Raw genomic sequence first — 13,811 nt, 5'->3', positions numbered from 1 at the left:
AATATTTATGTAGTTTAACCTGAATCTAAGCATATGGAGAATTTTTCAACCGTTGATTGATCGGATGAATCATTAAATACCTTAATATTCTTACTCGTAAATTAAAACTAACCATTAATATAACCTATCATCATCAGATGAAGATATCTGACCATCCACTTTGAATTTGGACCACCTGATCAAAGTAAACTAATTACCAAATTTTCACATCAATTTGTTCGCACATGAAATTAAAATTTGAATCCGCTCATTTTGTTCATGACCTATAAATATGCTTAATCAAAATTATGATCTAAGCATTTTACACCGATGAACCATTCACTTAAATCTAACGATGTACATATATAACATAGATCACATTTAAAAACTACTTTTTACGTATCCATTTACAAAACTCACCGGACAATAACCCGTAAGTATGATTAATATCCGAACCATCCAATTACTTAAATTTTAGTCCTTCATCTTCTCGTCTATCATGTTTGTATCCGCCAAATAGACCATCGAAATCTCAAAATAAACTATTCATTTGAAAGATTATAGGACATACATTACAATTATCGGTAAGTTTTCATATGAGACATTAATATATGTTGATTTGAATTATAGGTAGATGTGAGTTATTAAAAAGGCATTTTGGCCATCTTGGGGAGATCAAGGCTCAAACTTTACCTGTTGATAGAGCAGACAAAATGATGGACTATGGTAAAGTTTCATCTGAAACTAACGGTGTGAATGAAAGTTATTTACATTTTTTTAAAAAAATTCCAAAAAACTCAGGGATGTGGGACTTCCAGTCCATGCAACTAATGTATCTTAATATAATATATTAAATTTTTTTTTAAAAAAAAGAGTAAAGATAATAGCAATGTGTTTTGGTATCACACGGTATCTCTCAACACATTTAGTTGCGAAAGTGAAATGGATCTTGACCAGTCAAACACATCACCCTTTCATCATAGTAGGACCCACTGAGAAGATCCAAACCGATCATCAGATCTGGCCATAGGGAAAATTCCAATAATAGATAGATTTAAGCTGATTTCCAAACTTTGTGGCACACATGGTTACCAAATAAGCTCCATTTTTAGTCCATAAGTTAACAAGATCCGAGAAGTTGAACGAACGAGGTGGATTTTCCTAGTGATCTAACAAGATTGACCCCACATATCAATGGAAAATACATTTGTAACAACTCCAAATTCGGTCGGTTCCTTAAATTTTAAAATTTTTAAAATTTTGTTTTTTTTTTTTTAAAGGGGATCAAATCAGTTGAAACCTCCCTCATCATTTTTTTATTCGTTTTATCCGAGTAACTCTCTTTTCTTTATAAAGACGGACATTTCTCGCCCATCAAAAAGAGAAAAACAAAAATAAGAGAAAAAAATTAAAAGTAGAGAGATTAGTGGAAGAACATCTTGCAAAGGTTAGTACTTATTTTGTTTTAATTTAGTTTTTTATTTTAAATATGTTATTATGTTTGGCTTTGCATGATGGACGGTGTGGATCTACCATGGGTGCAATGCATGTGCATATATATATCAATATGTGCGCATATGCACGATGCACCTTAGAGCACCTTACACATGTAACATGAAATAAAAGGAAACTAGTAAGTTCTTTATGTTTATTTTACTTGAATTTCATATTTGAATTATTTTGCATGTAGGGCCCGATCAATTCAGTCCATTAGGTTTTAAGGACCAAAATATGGAAAACCTCTAAAAATTAGGCTAAATTAACATTTTGGTAGGCCATAATATGCAAAATTAGAATTCGTGATGCATTCGCCATTGGAATGTCCATTGGGGCCGCGGGGAGTTCCGATGGAGATACCAATTATTTTGACTATTAAAGAATGATTGGGTTGACCAATGAACAACTCGGATCTTACATAAACAGTTAGGAGGGTCTGAATTAAGAAATGTATATGTTTTAATGGTGGAAAAATAGTCAGTGTTGCTCATGGTGGTATGGCCCACCAAAATAACGAATCTACCTCATTTTCTTACCAATGTCCTAAAACGATGTTGGTAAAATGGTGAATGGGATAGATCTTATGCACACGTATTATGTACAAACCAACATTGAAAAAAATACAATAATATAAAATGGGTGTAAAAACACTCTAGCGTGCAAAAGTGAAATTGATTTATTCACTATACTGACTTCTATGCATAGCTTTCTTAATGAAAATATCAAATCCATACCGTCTAATAATATTATCATTTAATAAGAGACATATGGTTGAAAATTTTATTCGAAAGAAAACTCATGTGGACCACAGCTCCTTAAATAGTGAAAATTAAATGATCACCGTTGAGTTTTCATGTGGGCTACAAAAGTGTTATTTCGAGGAGATTTTTGGGCTCATCCTTTATGAAGAGATTACGCATCTTATCCATGATTTAGATTATCATGGGACCTATCAACAAATTAAATAAATAAATAAGTATAAAAAAAAGAAAGTTTGGTTTCAAGCGTTGAAACAAGTGAACCATCTTGGGTCATAAGATTGTGGATTCACAGTGATATATGTATTGTATCCACTCCATCCCATTGATTTAGAAGTTTACTATGGGTTAAGAGTGTAAATTTAAGATATATCCAAAATGTGTGCGACTCATACAGAAAGAAAATAATAGTAGTTGTATAGTAATTGTTTAGGGTATTACGAGTCCCACAGATTTCTGATTGGATTGAAATTTCTTCCCAATGGTCAATATAGTGGTAGTAACTATATAATCATTCCAGATCCCTGTAAGTAGGACCCACATAATAAAAAAAAAGTGTGTTAGATATATATAATTTAATATATTTCAGCATTCGGATGCACAGTAAAACTTATATAAGGTACATGCATGTTTAGGACAAAACATACATAGGCTAAATTATGCATCATCATGGCATGCTATTGCAAGATCCAAGCCATCCATCTAGTGGGTTATCTTATAAGATATCTAGCCTGCCTTTTTGGCTGAGATAGATAAGATAAACCATATCTATTAGGTATGTTACCTTGTAAAACCTAAGTATCACTCCCATGTATGATCTTAATTAGTAATTAAAACAAATCAAATGCTTTATGAACTTAATATTTTTTAATATTATGGTGTACCGCATATGGATTATTTATTGGTATTCTCTGATCTGCTCCATCGGATTTCTCCTTAAATCATCAGGTGAGTAATCCCAACATGTTTCCTCTCCATATGATTAAAATAATTTATTATATGAATGACTTGATTGAATTGATTATGAACTGATTAGTGTTGAGATATTCTTAGATTATGAACATGTGAAATGCCTCTCATAGGGAGAGATGTATGTGACTGTTGATATGATTACTATTGCATCAAACATTCATGCCTAGCATCGTTAATACTCTTGTGCGATTACCTTGGAGACAACCCATTGTACTCACTAGAAGCCCACTATATGTGGAAGCCTGACCAATGGGAGAGATGCGGGCCTTGCCCATGCCTACCAACGATAGAAGCCTGCCAAGTGCAGATGCGAGTTGTCGATATCCAACTCAAGCAAGTGGATGGTTTCTATTTATACCCACTTGATGCATCATCAATACCATTCATAGCATATGCTTTAATTATTTGCATTATATTTCTAATTTTTATGCTTTACTTGTATGTATTATTTTTATTGTATCATGCACGAACCATGATGGGTTCACTCACTGGGCCTGGCCAGCTGATTGTATATTGATGGAAAAACCGTATAATGGAATTGAAGCAGATACAACGACTCAAGAGAAAGTACATGAAGCCAAACCAGTAGATGATCCACAGGATTAGTGGTCGTATTTAACCGAATACGAGCTTACTTCGTTGGATCAGAAGAATAATTAAATGAGACATATGTTTCCTATTATTATTTTATTTCTATTTTAAAATGACTTTAAATTTAGATTTTATTTTTATTTTTAAATAACTTGATAATTCAAATGACTTAATAAAAGTCTCAATTTAGTTTTAACTTGTGTTCTTGATTTTATTTATTTATTCATTTTTGGATGTGTGGTGATGAATGTTTGTGAATGGATTAAGTTGATATGAATGTATTGATAGAGGTTAATGGGAACATAGAATTCATATTATATTGTGCCTCTATTAAATAATGTGACTCACTGGTTTAAGTACACTAAGTGTACAAGTCATGGACCGTAACTTAGGTCTGAGGGTGCACACTCAGTACCTGAATTTCGGAGTGTGACAGCTGCCTTCTCATTCTTACTCACGCACCAAAGCCTTTTAGCCTATCCAAAACAAAAGTGTGTCGAACCGCAGGAAATTACGCATAATCACACCAAAAAGCTCCAAATTCAAATTAGTGTGACCCATCTGAGTTTTGGATCAGCTTATTTTTGTGTTGTCCATTCACTCATGTGCACACACTTAGGGCTCATTATTTAGATACCTCCAAATAATTTACTTTTTAACTTATGAGTTTAGTTAAGCATTATGGTAAATGTAACTTATGTGTCAAAAGCTATTTATCATGATAAGTAATTATTTTTAGCTTCTTCACTTCTCTCTAAAAGTGCCCTAGTTTGTCAATTAGCATGAATGTTGAGTCAGCTAGACAAAGGAGCCTCATAGGAAGATGGATCAATCATCTGCCTCAACTGGATGTGTGCCCGAACTCGCCACAGGTAAACCTTAGCCTCACATCCCATGACCTAAAACACCAGGTATATAAAACCCTTAAAATTGAATAAGAACATCTTAGGGTTTTTGGTTAGAAAACTATTTCAAACAGAATAGAAGAATTCTTAAGTTTTCTGCCTTTGTCGATTTATCGATACGTGACTCGATGAAATCGAACCCTGTTATCGATGTCCTCGAAGCTTATTTGATATCATCAAAAAAAGGACATAAGATGTCCAACAACCACAAAGATCTCTGGACTGAATTATCGATGAATCGATGGACTGCTCGATATCATCGAATTTTGAATCTCGAGTCCATCGACTCGTCTCGATAAAATCAACACTTGGTCAGTTGTGTCCAAAGGCTACTAAGGCATATCATATGATTCTCGATATATTAAAGGGCTTCTCGATATCCTCAGAATTTAAATCTCGATGATATCGATAGTCCTTTGAGGATATCAGATTAGGACACAATTCTATCCAGCAAGTTTTTAGGATTGTTTTTCTTGGATCAAGGATCACTTGATAAAATCAATATTCAAATATCGTTCATATCAAGGCATGGTCGATATCATCGAAAGAGGACATAAACTGTCCAGCAAACTTATAGAAAAATTCCCTAGAATTATCGATGAATCAACATTGCTTTCAATATCATCGATATTCAAATTCCAATGATATCGAGTGATGCTCGATCATATCATTGATCTGAAATTTTTCAAAGGCAAGTGCTCTTTCATTTTCAAATGTCGAGAAAGCGAACTTCGTGTCGATGAAATCGGAGTTTGAAATCCGATGACATCAACGCACGTTCAATTTCCTCAACCAGTTATCAAAAGATTTCAAAAGCATTTGACAGTTGAGTTCATGTCATCAAGCGACCAGTCATCAACCCTTGTGATTATTCCTTTTATAGGATTGGGTCTGAGGTGTTTCTTACCCCTTGCAAGCCCTCATAGGAGGCCTTCGGCGGGAGTGTACGTGGGGGTGGTTTGTGTTGACCCTTGCTCTGTGGAGAGCATAAATTGGTTAGAGGTGAACCCAATTTAAAACCTTCGGTTTAAGGTGAACCTGTTGTGAAACCTCCGTTAAGGTTTCTTGTGTGGATCATTGGCCTATGTGGCCTAAAAGTCGGGTACTATGTGTTGACCCTTGCTCCTGTGTGGGGCATAAACTGTGTCGTGTAGACACGTTGTGTCAGCCTAAGTGTAGGTTGTACTAGTTAGAGGTGAACCTGATTTAAAACCTCCGGTTTGAGGTGAACCTGTTGTGAAACCTCCGTTAGTGAGATCTGGTACACTTAAGAGTTGGTGGAGTAGACACATAGTTGAACCACTATAAAAACGACTGTGTTTGAGATTGTCATTTACTTCTACTATTTGTGTGATTTCTCTGATTGTTATCCTATTGCATATACACATGATTATCTTAAACTAAGTAGAATCACACTTCACACACAGTCACATCCATCATGAACTATATTATGCATCTTGTTTATCTTTTGAATAGTTTTGTGATTGGATCCTCTATTTAGCTTGGAAGCCATTAGAGTTATTTTAAAGAAATCCCGATACTTGCATACTTATTCAGGATAAGGTTAATAGGTTTTTAAATTATTATAAAATATTAAAAAGTCCTATTCATCCCCCCCCCCCTTAAGGACATCTTGGCATATTCTCACTTCAACTAAAGCGGTCATTACTACAATTTCAATTTGTATCAGAGCGGGCCTCCCTTAAGGGCTTCATTGCCTAGAGAGTGATCTTGACTGAAGTTAGTAATATGGCCAAAGGAGAGGGCTCGTCGGTCACTAGACCTCCAGTATTTGATGGATTAAATTATGCATACTGGAAGGCTAGAATGCATTACTTTCTGAGATCTTTGGATCATGATGTTTGGGATATTGTTGAAAGAGGATATGTGCCACCAACCGAACAAATAGTACTTGAAAATGGCACAACTATCACCAAACCAAAATCCAAAGAAATGTGGACAGCATTCGATAAAGAAAAACAAACATCTGAAGCTAAAGCTATGAATGTTATCTACTATACTGTGTCGCAAGAAGTGCTCAATCAAATCAGTATATGTAGGACAACCAAGGAAGCATGGGACTTATTGGAAACAACCCATGAAGGAACAAGCATTGTAAAGAGATCCAAACTACAACTCCTAACATCACAGTTTGAAAGTCTCAAAATGGAAAAGCATGAGACATTCATGAAGTTTTTCACAAAACTGAACATCATTTGCAACTCCATGGGTGAATTAGGTGAAAAAGTTCTGGTCCCAAAAATCTGTAGGAAAATACTGAGATCATTACCGGAACGATTCAATTCCAAAGTTACAACCATTGAAGAATGTAGAAACATGGATGAAATGAAAGTAGAAGAACACGTAGGTTCCCTACAAATATTTGAACTACACTTCAAACAATCTCCTAAACCTAAAAATACTATCCTCAAAACTTCAAAGAATACTACAAATGAGGAAGATGAAAGTGAAAGAGAAAATAAAGATGAGGAAGTGGCCTTGTTGGCACAACGGTTCAGGAAGTTCTTTCAGAAAAATCGTAGCCGTCCATTTAAAGGAAGACAGGTGGACAACAAACATTTTACAGGTAAATTTGGTAAAAAGACCAAAGAACCACAATGCTATACCTTTCGAAATTTTAGACACCTGTCCACTGAATGTCCAAATAGGAAAACCAAAGGAAAGGCAATAGCAGTCACATGGGATGTTACTGAGGAGTCAAATTCTGAATGTAGTGACTTAGGGAGCGATGGAGACCAGAAATCTCTGAAAATTCTTATGGTCTTCACTGCCTCAAACATTTCCATTGAAACTAAGAACGTTGAAGAACCTCAGGCCACTGAATCATTTCCATTAGATAATGAGGAAACTGAGAAGGAAGAAGAAGAAAAGGATAAACTAAAGGATGCTTACAATTAACTCTATATTCATAGCATCAATATCCTTAAAAGACATGGAATAACTGAAAATAAAAATAAAGTGCTGTAAAAAGATCTAGATAATACATTGGAAAGCAATACACACCAAATTGATGATTTACAGCAATATTACTCAGATAATGATAGGCTCGAAAGAATCAATTCATTTCTTAAAACCGAGTCTGAAAAACTAGACAAACAGGTTGAGCTATTGAAAGATAAAAACATACTCCTTCAAAATGAAAATCACACACTCTTGTTTGATTTAGAAAAATACAAAAAATCTGCTAAGATAAACTACAAGTTTTCCCAGAGTGGTGAAAAATTAGAAAAACTTTTAGAGATAGGAAGACTCGGAAAAGACAAAAGTGGCCTACGATAAGATAAGTTTAAAACAAAATCTGAAAATATAGCACCAGTGACTGAAAAATCTGTTGCTTCAGGAAGTAAAACAAGAACTACTCCCGTATGTCATTCATGTGGTGATTCTAGCCATTATAAGTTTGAATGCATGTCACCTAGGAGGACTCAATATAATTCTGGTCAAAATCATACTAGTAAATACAGACCAACCAGAAGAACAATACAAATGTCAGGAGTTCACCTACGAATATGGATAGAAAAAATACACATCCATCACCACCCATAATGACTAATAGAATAAAGGAATTATTAAATCAAGTGGCTGAATTAAGCAAGAAAACTAATGAACTTATGAAACAAGGAAACACGATTCAGCTGACCAACCTGATTAAAGAAACTAAAACTACCACAATTAAAAATCCTGTCACAAAATGGGTAGTAAAAGAGAAGAATAATTGCCTTATTACTCACTCAAATCATATAACAGGCAATGATGCTAAATGGTACTTAGATAGCGGGTGCTCAAGACATGTCACAGGTGACAAATCCCTTCTTTCAAATTACTTAGATCTTAATGATGGGATAGTCACTTATGGTGATGGAAGCACTGCTAAGGTAATAGGATGCAGAACCATAAAAGGAATGGATTTGCTCAAAAATGAGAATGCCTTTTACATAAAAGGTTTGACACATAATCTTCTAAGCATTTCTCAAATTTATGACAATAATCAAGAATGCGAGATCCTAGACCTATCAGGAAAACCAGTTATGAAGGGTTGTCACACTAGTAACCACTGCTATGTCATTAAAGGCTGTGAAAAGGTTGAACCATATGCTCAGTAACATTTAAGCATGGAAAAGATGTCCAGATCATGCATCTAGATCTGGATGGTTGTTGCTAGGATGCAATTTTGATGATTTTCATGATGTATCTGAGGCCTCTCACCTCATTTTTTTTTTTTGGTGTATAAACATTCTGATGTTTATAATTTTGGATGGTATAACTTTTGTACAAATTTTGATGTTTATACAGACTGATATGAAAATATACTAAGTTATACATATATGAAAGAACATCAAAATGTTAAAATGATCGATATAGATCTTCTCTTCGATAAGTCTGTCGATTAATCGCAAGACTTCTCGATTAATTCGAACAAGTGTCGATATCATCGACGCCCCTTTGGAATCTGAAGATTCACATGTTCGAGAATGTTATCAAGGACATCCTCGATAACATCGAATGGGGTATATCGATATCATCGAAACCATGTTCGATGATATCGAAGTTTACCGCCCGATAAAAGGTGGACGAGCGGGAAAATTTTCATTTCATTACTCAAAGCTCGTTTTCTCTCTTCTGCTCGTCTTCCTCAATTGTTCTACATGAATATTCATCAGTGAGTCTAACAAAATTCGGTAATACCTCTTCTATTTCCTTAATCCTCAAGTTTACATCTTGTGTCTTTTAGGAATCTCTAGATTTTCGAGAGAAGTTCTATCTGAAAATTCCTAAATTCATCAAATCTCTCTCAGTGGTCACCAGTTAATGGGAAAGGACAAGGGCAAAACATCCGGCCTTGGAGAATCATCACGATCCTCCAGACATAAAGTCCTTGCTCCAAAGGAAAGGGCAAGGGCGTCTGATCAAGGGACCCCAACACGTCAGCGAACTAGACAAATGACGCGTGCTGGATCTCAATCTGATGCTCCTATCCCTCCTCCTACTAGGGTAGATCCTGTTCAGACTAAATATACTGGAAGGAAGTTGGTTCATGAACGGAGAATTGACAGGGAGTGCCCAAAACCATACAATCTAGAACCCTTGTTAGCTGCGATTGATTGGCTGCCTCTTCTCGACTTTGGGGGGCCATGTCATGCTGAAAGAACCTACAACTTCTTTACTTCCAGCCATTCTCCAGTCGCAGAACCTCCCTCTATCACTGTTTCTGTTGGGGATATCGACGCAGAAATTTCCCCTGAATCTATTTCAAGCATCTTCGGTCTCACTTTGTCTTTAGTTGGCCTCTCTGATTTGGACCTTGAAAATGTTGACACTCGATCCAAGGTCACTAGATTTCTTTGCCATGATAGGGATATTCCTTTACCAAGGTAATGTGTTAAAAGTAAAGTTTATGGAGCCTAGGTATCGAGTTCTGCATGGCATCTTTTCCACAAACGTGTACCCTAAGGGTACACATCGTGCTGACCTTACAGGATTCATGGCCATGATAGTGTATTGCATGCCATCTGGGATTAAGATATGCCTTTCCACTCTGATTGTTCACCACTTGGTGTATGCAATTCACACTTCTAGAGATGTCCACCTACCCTTCCCTCGGATCATTCACATGTTATGTGATATGATCGGTCTTCCAGTAACAAATGATCGGGAACTACCTCTCCAACACTTCAACAAAATCAACATTAGAAAGATGGATTTGAAGTTTCATCGATATCCCAAAGATCAACTTGAGGAAGGAATTTATGAAGAAGGTGAAAGGGGTGAAGGGGCTGCACAAGCTGAAGGAGCAGGTCTGGCCTAAGGAGACCCACTCGACTCTCAGCAAGCTCTGTCTCCATCCGACCCTGTACAGACCAAAAGATTCAAACTACATCAAGATCGGATCGGCATGACATTGCGAGAAGAAACCTAGATGAAGGAGATAATGAATGCAAGATTCATTGTTCTGGAAAGGTTGGTGGCTAGGGTGCAGCAGTCAGTGCAGCAACTAGTTGATTTGATAACTTTCCGACGAGACGATACAACACCGTCTTCATCAGCCCCTCCACCATAGTCTTGACAGTCTTCGTGCCATCACATACATTAGATACTCATCTCCGCGTAGGGGCATGGATATCTTTTTGAATGCCTTGCGCCCTTATGAGTGTATGTGATCGCTGCCTAACATGACAGGTCTAACAGTTTTTTTTTGGAATGGTTTACGGATATCTTCTGAGTGAGGAAAATACTGTTTTTTGTTTTTTGTGTAAGCCCATGGATGGGCTAGATATTTGTGTGTAGGTTTGCGATGGATGTTGGAAGACTGCCAAGCTTGGGCAATTCTTATTTTGGATATTTTTTGTTTTGGCTGCTTTATAATTCATATATCCTTAGCATCATATCTTTCTGCTCTCTATGATGTGTGAAATTCTGTGGAATGCTGGTTGTCTTCTTCTGCATATTCTTTAATGGTTGCAAATTGGATTTTGCTTTCTTATCCTTTAAAGTTATACTGTTCAAATCACAGCTCTCCTCTTTGTCCTGTTATGCCTACATGGCTTCCATGGAAATTGAGATGTCGTTATCTGTTATACATCTGTCTCTTACTAATTTTGCATTTTAAAGATGTATCTGGTATGTACATGATTATCTAGGTCTCTATTGGATCTCTCATATGCTTCCACTTCAGTCAACATATATTGTTATATTGCCCTTGGCCAGTGACTGACAAAAAGGGGGAGAACAAATCTCACCACAGAAGAAAATTGTGTGTATATCTTTGCTTGATGGTGGTAAAGGTGTTAGGGGGAGCAGCTGCAAGAAGACAGGGGGAGCAGCTACTACTAAAGGATACAGTCGTGTGTATGTGCGAACTCTATAGCTTTGTAAAATTGTGTAAAGTTCATGTACACACAATTTAGGGTGTTAGTCTAGACGTTGTTCTAGGGTATTTTGGTATTTTGTCACGTAATTGACAAAGGGGGAGATTGAAAGTGCCCTGATTTGTCAATTAGTGTGAGTGTTGAGTCAGCTAGACAAAGTAGCCCCATAGGAAGATGGATCAAGCATCTGCCTCAACTGGATGTGTGTCCGAACTCGCCACAGGTAAACCTTAGCCTCACATCCCATGACCCAAAACACCAGGTATATAAAACCCGTAAAATTGAATAAGAACATCTTAAGGTTTTTGGTTAGAAAACTTTTTCAAACAAAATAGAAAAATTCTTAAGTTTTCTGCTTTTGTCAATTTATCGATACATGGCTCGATGAAATCAAACCCTGTTATCGATGTCCTTGAAGCGTACTCGATATTATAAAAAAGAGAACATAAGATGTCAGGCAACCACAAAGATCTCTGGACTGAATTATCGATGAATCGATGAACTACTCGATATCATCGAATTTTGAATCTCGAGTCCATCGACTCGCCTCGATAAAATCAACACTTGGTCAGTTGTGTCCAAAAAGCTAGTAAGGCATATCATATAATTCTCGATATATTGAAGGGCTCCTCGATATCCTCAAAATTCAAATCTCGATGATATCGATAGTCCTTCGAGGATATCGGATTAGGACACAATTCTATCCAGCAAGTTTTCAGGATTGTTTTTCTTAGATCGAGGATCATCGATAAAATTGATATTCAAATTTCAATCATATCGAGGCATGGTCGATATCATCGAAAGAAGACATAAACTGTCCAGCAAGTTTATAGAAAAATTTCCTGAAATTATTGATGAATCAACACTACTTTCAATATCATCGATATTCAAATTCTAATGATATCAAGTGATGCTCGATCATATCATTGACCTGAAATTTTCCAAAGGCAAGTGCTCTCTCATTTTCAAATGTCGAGGAATCGAACCTCATGTTGATGAAATTGGAGTTCAAAATCTGATGACATCGATGCACGTTCAATTTCCTCGACTAGTTGGTAAAAGATTTCAAAAGTGCTTGACAGTTGAGTTCGTGTCATCAAGCGATCAGTCGATAATATCAAGAGTATACGCTCGATGATATCAAACTCTATAAAAAATGTGACTGTTTTATATCCGTTGGAACCTTTTGCCTATTGAATGAGAACTTACCCTTGGTTGTTGGGAGAGAAAATATAGAGAGTGCTTTTGTATGTTAAACCCTAGATCATATACCCTAAGCCTTTTCTTTCATGGAAGTTCATCCTCTAATCCCCCTCGTCATTGACATTCAATAGAGTGGATTAGGGAATGAACTTCCATATTCAAGGATCCTACAACTACTACCTTAAGGGAAAATCATTAAGCTGGGATGCCTTGAATACATAAATAATTGGAATCGCTCTATCTCCTTTATAGGAAAATATTTAATAGAGTAGGATTCCATCATAACCTTGACCCAACCTGTCACCTCATATTGATACATCTTCTAAGTTGCGGTTCAAGGGAGTTGAGGATTCTTCGTCATCAAAGGAGAAGATCTTCATCAACGCGCTAAATGGGGCTCATCTACTTATCCGTAAGTCATTAGAGTCCAGAGGACCCTTGTGATCATTCCTTTTATAGGATTGAGTCTAAGGTGTTTCTCACCCCTTGCAAGCCCTCACAGGAGGCCTCTGACAGGAGTGTATATGGGAGTGCTTTGTGTTGACTCTTGCTCTGTGGAGAGCATAAATTGGACATAGGTGAACCTAATTTAAAACCTTCAGTTTGAGGTGAACCTATTATGAAACCTCTGTTGCGGTTCCTTGTGTGGATCCTTGGCCTGTGTGGCCTAAAAGTCGGGTGCTGTGTATTGACCCTTGCTCCTGTGTGGGCATAAACTATGTCGTGTAAACACGTTGTGTCAGCCTAAGTGTAAGTTGTACTAGTTAGAGGTAAACCTGATTTAAAACCTCCGGTTCGAGGTAAACCTGTTATGAAACTTTCGTTAGTGAGATCTGGTACACTCAAGGGTTGAGTGTGTCCGTCGGAAGTGGAGTAGACATGTAGTCGAACCACTATAAAAACGACTGTGTTTGAGATTGTCATTTACTGAAACGGCCTAGCTATATGTCCTAGAGGGGGAGGGGGGAGGGTGAATAGGACTATGCCAAATAATAATTATAACAGCGGAATAAAATAAA

Source organism: Magnolia sinica, chromosome 2 (genome assembly GCF_029962835.1).
Source record: "Magnolia sinica isolate HGM2019 chromosome 2, MsV1, whole genome shotgun sequence".
Taxonomy (NCBI): Eukaryota; Viridiplantae; Streptophyta; class Magnoliopsida; order Magnoliales; family Magnoliaceae; genus Magnolia; species Magnolia sinica.
The sequence above is the reverse complement of the archived record's forward strand: the minus strand, read 5'-3'. Positions refer to the sequence as shown.